The sequence below is a fragment of the Alligator sinensis genome, unplaced genomic scaffold, assembly GCF_000455745.1.
Source record: "Alligator sinensis unplaced genomic scaffold, ASM45574v1 scaffold705_1, whole genome shotgun sequence".
Taxonomy (NCBI): domain Eukaryota; kingdom Metazoa; phylum Chordata; order Crocodylia; family Alligatoridae; genus Alligator; species Alligator sinensis.
Window position 1 is genome coordinate 53,279 of NW_005842663.1, and position 9,775 is coordinate 63,053.

Genomic DNA, 9,775 nt, shown 5'->3' on the forward strand with positions numbered 1-9,775 from the left:
ACATGGTGATGATTGCCTGAAGGTCTGCTTCTGAGTGAGCACACACTACAGCATCATCAACATAACAGAGCTCAATGATTGAGGTTGGGGTGGTCTTGGTTTTGGCTTGGAATCAGCTGAAAGTAAACAGCTTACCATCCGTTCAGTAGTCTAGTTCCACCCCGGCTAGAAGCTTGTTGGTGGTCAGATGTAGTGTAAGGAACAGAGTGTTTAAGCAATGATACAGCCTTGCTTAAATTCCATCTTAACCTCAAAGGGATCTGTGACAGATCCATTACTGAAAACTACTGCTCACATACCATTATGGAGCAGGCAACGAATGGTGATGAATTTCAGTGGGCATCCATACTTCAGAAAGATCCTACACAACGCTTCTCAGCTGACAGAGTCAAAGGCTTTTGTAAGGTTAAAGAAGGCTGTGTAGAGAGGTTTATGTTGTTCCTGGCATTTTTCCTGCAGCTAGAGGCACTGCTGTGCCTCTTGATGCCCTAACCGGCGTTTCTCAACCCATGTGTGACAGCTGAAAATTACGCCTGTGTGATAAAGGTGCTTGCTGAAGGCTTTATGAAGATTAAACCAAGTGTTTTTCTGTCATTTGTTCAGATATTAAGCTATACGTTGTTGCTAAGAGCCTAATTAAAGTTTAAGATGTAGTAAGGTCTTGTATAAAGTAAAGCCTAGTAAATTTAGCAAAATTTAGTAGTAAGGCCCTGTGGTATAGTTAAAAATAACCTTATCAAAAGAATGCAAGGCTTGTACTGCTATTGATCAGTCTAAGGACAGCTGAAGTAAAAAGCATCTAAATGGCTGTAACTTATCAGCACAGCTCAGAAATTATAAATTGGCTGGCACATCCAGAAATGATTTAGAAGGAAGATGTAGCTCTGTGAAAGAAGTACTGATTTAAGATTAGCTGCTGGCTTCAATCAGTGGGCCCGCGGACCTTGAGGAGCCCAAGGAGTAAATACCAGGGTCCTTCCCAGTACCGCTCGGACAGTGCTGACTGGGGACACCCGACTTCGCTGAGCTTTGTGGAAAAGAAACTTGTTGTACATCGGCAGTCCCCTCTGATGCCTGATAAGTTGCTGACGCAAATTATTATAGTCTGTCTGTTGTTTTGTTATCTGTGCGTAGTCGTGTTTTTATTAAGTCAATAAACCTTTCTTACCTTTCCACCCCCGACCATACTCTGAATCCCGAACCCTCCGCAGGCAGCTAGGACACCATGGATCACAACCCAAAAGTGGATTGCAAGAATATGTGACAGGGTCGCAAACAAACTTTAAAAATGGGTCAAACTTAAAAAAAAAAAAAATCTCCTTTAAAAGAGAAAAATGTGGGAAACCATGGGTTTTCCCTTGCAGACTGGTAGAGTTTCAGCCTGCCAGGGGCTGCTTGGGGGTCCTCCATGTGGCAGAATACCATTTCTGTCTCTCCCCAAACTCTGCTGACAATTTGGTTACCATGGTCACTGCAGAGAGCAGACCCCTCTGGCCCCATGGGCTTCAGGTAACCCTGAGTTGTAACCTGAGCTGGATACATTCCAGTCCAGCCCGCCCCGTGCAGATCTGGGGGCACATGCCCACTCCCATGCCCTCCTGGACCGGCAGTGTGTGGCGGTGTGCAGTGGCAGGAGCCCCCCTCCCGAGTCCCGCAGCCCCTGCACTGGTTGGGCAGCTTGCCCCAGGCCCAGCCCCAGCCCCAATCTCTCCCTTGCTATGGGGGCATTGATCTTCCCCCTCATGCATCTTACTTCCCCCTTCCGCCCACCACAATAGACTTACCAGCTGGAGGCAGCTGTGTCCAGCGTGGTCGAGGACTGCTGCCTGTTTAGTCTATGGCCAAATCTCTGAATTAACACCAAATCTCTCCGAATTGATTTGGAGGCTTCTGGTTTGATTTGGAGCTTTTAATGGGTTTCCCGATTCAATCCAGATTTGGAGATTAGGCCACTGAATCTGGCCAAATCAAATCGGCTACCAAAGCTTCACGCAGCCCTACCATCCTGAGCCATCTCCTTCCTCTTGGCTAAAGAGCTCCTCCTGGAAACTCAGAATCTCACCACCTGCCTCCCACCAGTAGGCTGATCCAGCCTTGTGATTCCCATATAAAAGTATACAGTTATAGGGAAGCAAATCCTCAGAAAAACTCCATCCAAGCTCTGCTACTGTCCAGCGTTGCACTGGAGGTGCCGGGGTAGATTCAGGGGGTGAAGGGGAGAAGCTCTGGTGCACTTGCACCCCTCCCCCCATTTATTTTCCTGCTCTACCCCTAAGTGGAAGTTGCAGCAGTAGGGGTTGGTCTGGCACAGGTGCTAAGGTGCATGGTTGACAGCCAACAGGTTGCGAGTTTGAGGGTATAGCAGAAGCACTCACATTATGGCCCTGGCAGATTCTAATGAACCCATGAATTCTGCTAAATACCTTGTCACAAGGGCATGAAAAAGGAAGGAAGTGGCAGAAGCATTTCTAGTCAGGCAGTGCTGAGGGAGTCAATTGACCTTATGGCTCATTATAATCTATGCAATTCCTTCTAAACTCTTCATTCTACAGGTGTGGACCTTCTCTTCTTTTAAATGGTCTTGATGTTCCACCCATCAAGTTAGCCTTTGTTCTGTAACGCTGCTGTCCGTTAGCTGCTCCTGGTAACAAAACTCCTATTTCACTGTCCTGCAGATTGTTTTTAACCTCTTCCAATGAAGAAAAAGGTGTGCTGTGTTATATGTGATGATGCACCTCACCTCTGCACCCCTCCCTTTTCAAAATCCTAGATCCTCACATAGGAGATGCAAAGTACCAGCATCCATTAAACTACTCTTACATAAAGACATAAAAATGAATTCAGGTACTCATGGGCAGAACCACAATTTTAAAAAGGAGGGTGCAGGAGCAGGAACTGAAACTTCAGGTTTGGCTGCACCCCCTGCTCCCAGGGTTCCCCTTGCTCCCTGCCACCACCTCCCAGGCAGATCATGCCACAGCAGCAGCAGGTGGGGACTTTTTTTGAAGTCCCTGAATCAAGTAAGAATATGCCCCTTCTCCATTCTTGGCAACCCCTCCCTCCCCATCTGTGCTGACAGCATGTCTCTTTTCCCCCATTCACCCTTTCTCCTTACTTCTCCGAGCACAGGATGGGGTTGGAGAGATCTGCCTGCCACTGTCATTGCTTTCTAGATGCTCCTGCCCTGCTCCATCTGGGGCTTCAGGGAATGGCTGTGCAGAGAGCTGTTCCCTTTCCCTGCCCCTGCTCTTGGGCTGCCACAGCTATCACTGTCCTTGATTGAGCCCCGCTCCATTCAGCCCAGCTGGAGTAGGGCAACAGCATCTCTAGAGCCTCCCTTTACTTCTAGGGCAACCAGAGATAGCAGCAGTGGAGGGAGGAACAGCAGAGGAGGGGACTCAGTGCACATAAGGCAAGAAAAGGGTCCCAGAAGCATGGGGTGGGTGGGAATTTTTTTACCTGCTGCTGGGACTTAAAGTCCGTGGCTACTGCTCCTTTGATCGGAAAGGAATCACTAGGCATGTCTACATGTGCATTTACTGTGCATTAAAGTTACTGTGCAGTAACTTACTCTACAGTGAGCAGGAACAGGGTCAGAATTTACATGTGCAGTTGACCTGGGACTAGATTTAGTCCTAGGTCAGAGCAGCCTGCTATGTGCCCCTGTGGCCACTGGAAGGAGCTCCTGCTCCCAGTCACATGGCTGCCAGCACTTGGCAGCCATGCTGAGGTCAGAGGTAGCTGTCAGCACTTGGTGGCCGTATTAAAAGCACACCCCTGCCCTCTGATCCCTGCCCAGCCTAGGGTTATCATATTTCCAATTTCAAAAAAGAGGACACCTGTGGGGGAGAGGGAAGGGTATAGGATTGTGGGGGGGGCAGTGATAAGTCCCCTACTTCCCCAGCCATGCCAATGCCCCTCACTCCTGACCCACCGCCCTTTTCCCACCCCCCAGCCCTGCTGGTGCTCCTTATTCCTGACCCACAGCTCCTTGCTCCCCCTGGTGCCCCTCACTCCTGACCCACAGCCCCCTGTCCCCCCAGCCCTGCTGGTGCCCCTCACTTCCAACCTGAAGCCCCTTTCCCACCCCTCAGCCCATCTGGTGCTCCTCACACCCAACCCTCAGCTCCCCCCTGGTGCCCCTCATTCCGGACTTGCAGCCCCTACCCCACCAGCCCTCCTGGTGCCCCACACTCCTGAACCACAGCCCCCTGCTTTCTCCCAGCCCTGCAAGTGCCCTTTACTCCTGAGGTGCAGTCCCCTGCCCTGCCCAGCCCTGCTGGTGCCCCTCACTCCTGACCCACAGCCCACTGCCTTCCAGTGCTACTGGTGCCCTGCATTTCTGACCTGCAGCCCTTGCTCCCTCCCAGCCCTGCTGCCCAAACAGCTTGCTTGAACATACACGCATTCCAGCAGCTGCTGGGCCTGCACAGAGAGCACGTGATCTCCTGACAGCAAATCAGCTTCCCCACTGTCCCCAGCCCCCAGCAAAAGCAGAGTGTAAAGGAGAGAAGACGACAATCCCGATACTGCCTAGGAGCAGGCAGGAGCTTGCAAAGGAAAAGAGATCTTACTGGGAGCCGTGCTTTCAGAGTTACTGCTCCATAAAGTTAGGAAGCCCCAGAGAGGGGCAGAGACAGGGAGAGACCCAGATAAAAGAGAAGAGAGTGATGTGGCCCAGAATGGGGAAGCAGATAAGAATTGTGATGGCTTTAGTGACAGAGAGTCAAACAGCAGCTGGATGATAAATTAAAAACAGTTTCAACAAGCAGAGTTTGACTCTGTTTTGAAGACTTGTCAATATAAGAAAGGTATTAAAAAAAACCAAACAAATGGAGAAACACAGAAAAACCACAGGAGCCTGGCAGATACAAGTAAAATCTCTCTTTTAAGTTTTATATTAAGGAAAAAAAAAATCAAAGAACTGAAAGTAAAAGTGAATATATTGAACCTACCGATTAAAAAAGGATGTTTGAGGTCCCGAGGCCGATAGCCAGGAACAACGTCAGAAAGATTTTCATTCCTAGATAGGTGTCTCCCTAAGAGAAGAGTGTACAAAGTTACAGCATCTTATTAGTGTTTCTTCTTGTTTGGTTGTTGATCCCGATTTCTTTCTATGTGGGACACAGTTTCTCTGGACTCCGGTAAATATGATCTGGAAAGAAGTGGAAAAGAAAATTCTGAACCACTTAAGATGTAATAATTTATGTTGTGTAATTAAAATTAATAAAAGACAATTAACAGAGAAATAATTGATCACTGAGTTTTTATAATAAGCATGGTAGTATTTGCATAGCCTTAGAACAGGGGTGGGCAAAATATGACCTGCGTGCCAGATCCAGCCCACGAGGCCATTCTATCCAGCCTGTGGGGCCCCTAAAAAATTTAGAAAATTAATATTGATCAGCCCTTGGTTCCTGTCAAAAATGACAGGAACCAGGGGCAGTAGGACCCAGGGGAATCCTGGTGGGCTTCCTCAACAGCAGGGCCTGCCTGGCCCTGCCTCTCCAGCTAGAAGCCCCAGCAGGGGCTTCTGGCCTGGGACCATGTAAGTGCACTGCACTGGAATCTCACATAAGGGTGGTGAGGGGGGAGGGCAAGGGAGAACCCCGGGGAAAAGCAGCCTTTCGCCCGCCCTGTGGCTGGCACTCCCTGCTGCAGCCACTCACAGCCTGCATGGGGCTGTCTTGAGCAGGCACAGGCATCCCCAGATGGGCTGCTAGTGGATGCAGCATGGGGTGCCAGCCATGGGGCAGGGAAGGGGCTGCTTTTCCCCGCGCTCAGCACCAGTTTGTAACCCGACCCTGCAGCCATCCTGGGCCCTGTGCTGGCTCTGAGCTCACCAGCCAGGGCTACCCATGCGGCCCTCGACAGCTTGCCAAAAATGGGCAAGCAGCCCTCCACCCAAAATAATTGCCTGCCCCTGCCTTAGAAGGAGTTTTCAAGAGTTCTGTGCTGGAAAAATAAAATCAACATATTCAGGTTAAAATCTAGTGGTGTTTAAATCCCTCTCTCCTGATAAAAGAAGAAAAACATATTTCCATCAAGATGTAGCAGGCGAGAGTCGGGATCACCACTAAAATAAATCAGTAAAATAAATAATCATATTATCGATTGTAACAATTTTGAAAGTGGCAGAAAAGATATACCTTCATAAAACTGCAATCAGGCATACTACCTCACACAGAGGCAAATCAAAAACCCAGACATCTGCTTGCACTTAAAAAAAAACCTGCCCGGACGGAGGACAACGGGCCAAAAAAAGAGGACATGTCTGGGAAAACCCGAATGTATGGTAACCCTAGCCCAGCCTCTTCCTTCCCCAGGAGCTGCATGCCCAGTGCAGGGGCAGCACATGGCAACTTCCTCCCTGTACCACCCCTGCCACAGTCTGTGGTGTCCAGTCCCCTGCTGCTCTGGCCAGGCCCCTGCCAGCAATGATCGGCACCCTACGCTGCTGCTGGCCATGGTTCTGGCCCTGCTGGCCCCTCCAGGGCCCCCAAACCTGCCCAGGCCCCAAGACAGCCATGCACCCACCAGCTGGGCCCAGGGCACTGGCTGTGGGAGGCTCTGGCTGACCCCCTCCTCCTGCACTCCCCACCCTAGCCCACCTGCCCAGTTGCCCACACACCCTCAACCTCCTGCCCACCCCCAGCACTACTCCATGACACACACATAGGTCAAACAGTACAAATTTTATTAAAACAGCAAAAGCCTCATCCCTCCCCACTCATCAAGCACAGACCTCTTCCCCCCCACCAAACAAACATACAGTGCCCCTCCACCCACCCACCAACAATAAAAAACCTGTTCCCCAAACTTAGAAGATGTGCTATGTGTCCGACCCAGTCCAAGTCTATCTGTGCAGGACTGAGGGGTGGGGCTGCCGAGGGCAGAACCCAACAGAAGGCGGCCAGCATCCCAGCCACAGATGGTTCCCCTGTGGGGCTAGGGGCCACAGCAAAGACCAGGGATGCCTGCAGCCAGCAGGCTCTGCAGCACCTGCAGCAGGATCTGGCAGTGGGCAGGACCCAGGGTCCCTGCAGGGCCAGGGTGGGGGGCATGGGCACAGGCACAGTCTCTGCTGGATAGCTCTGGGTGGCCAGCTGCTGCTCTAGCAGCTCCACACACTGCTGCTGCAGGGCCCCCAGCTCAGTCCAGTGAGCCTGGCAGCTCATGGGTGGCCTCCCAGGCGTGGTCCTCCACCCACCAAACACACTGGTCCACCACCTAGCCCTCCACTGTGACCACTAGTTGTTGGAGCAGGTGGGTCCCAACAAGGCTGTGCCATAGATGCAGCTGGCACCTCCAGGCAGCTGCAGTGGCAGGTGGTGGTGAGGCTGTGGCAGTGGGTGGTGTGCGATAGGCTGTTTGTACAGACGGAGGGCTACCTGGGCCACTATGCCCTCCTGCTGCTGATCCTGCTGGTGCCCTCATCCTCCCCACTGGGAGCCTCTCCAGGGAGGCACCCCAGGGCCAACTCCCTGCCATGCCATCTCTGTGCCCCAAGCATGCCCCTGCTGTGCATGCCATGGGTGGTGCGCGATAGGCTGCTTGTGCAGATGGAGGGCTACCTGATCCACTATACTCTGCTGATGATGATCCTGCTGGTGCCCCGGGCACACCTGTGCTTCTGGATCAGGACCCTGAGCTACAATGGTGCAGCCTGCTTCACAACTTCTGCTGTTACCTGGAGGTCTATCTGTTACAGTGCTACACATTCCTGTCCCCACCTGCTGAGGAGATAGCCACCAGGATTGACACCTTCCTCAGCATGTGAAAGGCCCATGCCCACCCAGCTGTGGGGACACAGACTGCTCAATAAAGGTCTGACTTATGTCCCACCTCTGTGTGTTGTGGTGGGGAACCTGTGGCCAGAGAAGTGCAGGAAGGCTAGAGAAGGAGTGGGGGCCAGGTCTGAGGCTGGGGGCAGGGAGGGCCTATCCCCATCCCGCCCCCCCAGGCAGGACATGCCACAGATCTGGGGCCAGCGAGGCTCTCATCTTGGCACTGGACTCCCCATGCCAGGTGGCATAAGGCTCTTCCCAGTATTCATGGCCTCTAGTAGGCTGGGGCCAGCACCCAGTCAGGGTCTCCTCAGGAGGAGCTGGTGCTACTGGCGGCTGGCAGTGGCATGGACAGCTGCTCCTCATGAACAGTGGCAGGATGGGACCAAGGCCAAGACAACCACTGGCCAGGGCTCCCTGCATTGCCAGTGGGTGCAACATCCAGGGAGAAGTGCAGGGAGGGGCACTGAAGGTCCCCTCCTCTGGTGACATGTCACCGGAGGTGTCAGGATGGGGCGCGGACACGGGCTCCCAAGGTGGCAGAATGCAGGTCAGCTCCTGTATGAAGGCCATGGTCTTGAGGGTCCCACTGGACTAACGATTGTGGTCAGTCATGACAACACACTGGGCCCACAGGCCCTTGACCTTAAATGTGGCCACACACACATTCCAGCTACCAGGGCCTCATAAATATGGGCGTTTGAGTGCCTGCCTTGGGTGAACTGCCTCAGGATGTCCTTCACACCCCACAGTGACACAAGGGCGTGTACCTCCTCCTGGGTCCAGTTTGGGCCCCTGGGGCTCCAGACAGACAGGCGCACAGCCAGGAAGTTGCAGCCGTGTGGCTGAGTCACTTCACCATGGCCCTGCAAAGAGAGAGCTGGCTGAAATCCTAAATTTCTGTTTCTAAATTTCCTTTCATACTATAGCCAAACAAAATGTCATCATTAAAACATGCAAGAGGCAAAGATTTTTTGGGGGGCGATATCTTTTATTGGACCAACTGTATAGCTAAGATAAAGTTAGACAAGCTTTCCAAATCAAAGTATTTTTCCTTCAGGTCTGAAGAGGAAAGCAAGCACAGAAGTTTTAGGAGCAGTGGGTAGAGCTCTGAAATTCAAAGGAGAGAAATTCCCCAGAAGCACAACACAAACAATTAGTCTAAAATTATCATCCAAAAATCCTTGCCTCTTACATAATTCCTGAACCATCATGGCAATGATATCACTCCAACACTCCCATTTAAAAAAAAAATTAAACACAAAATGAATTTCAGAAATATCTAAGCTATCTTACTGGCTGATTTCATTTTGAAACGGTCCAAATAGTTTGTTTCAGTAAGGATAAAGCATTTCTTTTTGACATCTATTATAAATTATAATGCAACTTTTAGATTTGTAGCAAATATAATCAAAATAATTTAGTTGAAAAGATGCATTTCACTACCGCTTAAATGAAGTATTTTCATATTTTTTCATCAAGGCATTTTGGAAGACTGATACATTCCCATGTAAATTTCCTTATTGTACTTTAAGATAGTATTTGGCTGAAGTTCTTTGTGACATGCAAGGTAGGGTGCAACTGGAACCTCCTCTAGAGAATACAGATGAGGTGATTGCAAAGGTGTGTTACGCCTCAGCTCTGTGTTCTTGGGCAACCCTGGCACAGGATGCAGTCTGTCTGACTCACCCCCCCTCCCTCCCCTCCTCTACCTAAACGAAACTGATTAAGATGCAGTGAGAGACACACCTAAAACCCTCCAGATAAGGGTGACAAGAGTGAAACAACTGCCCTAGGTCTCATTTGCATCTGAGATGGAACCAGATGACCATTCATTTACATGAGAGATGGAGAACAGAAAGCCTGAAGCAGAGACTGCAGTGAATTCTGGGACCAGAGAAGCAGGGGAGCACTACATGATGGGGAATCTGTGCTCCAAATGCTAATCAACCCATGTTCACACACACCCAGCTCAGCATTTATCAGAC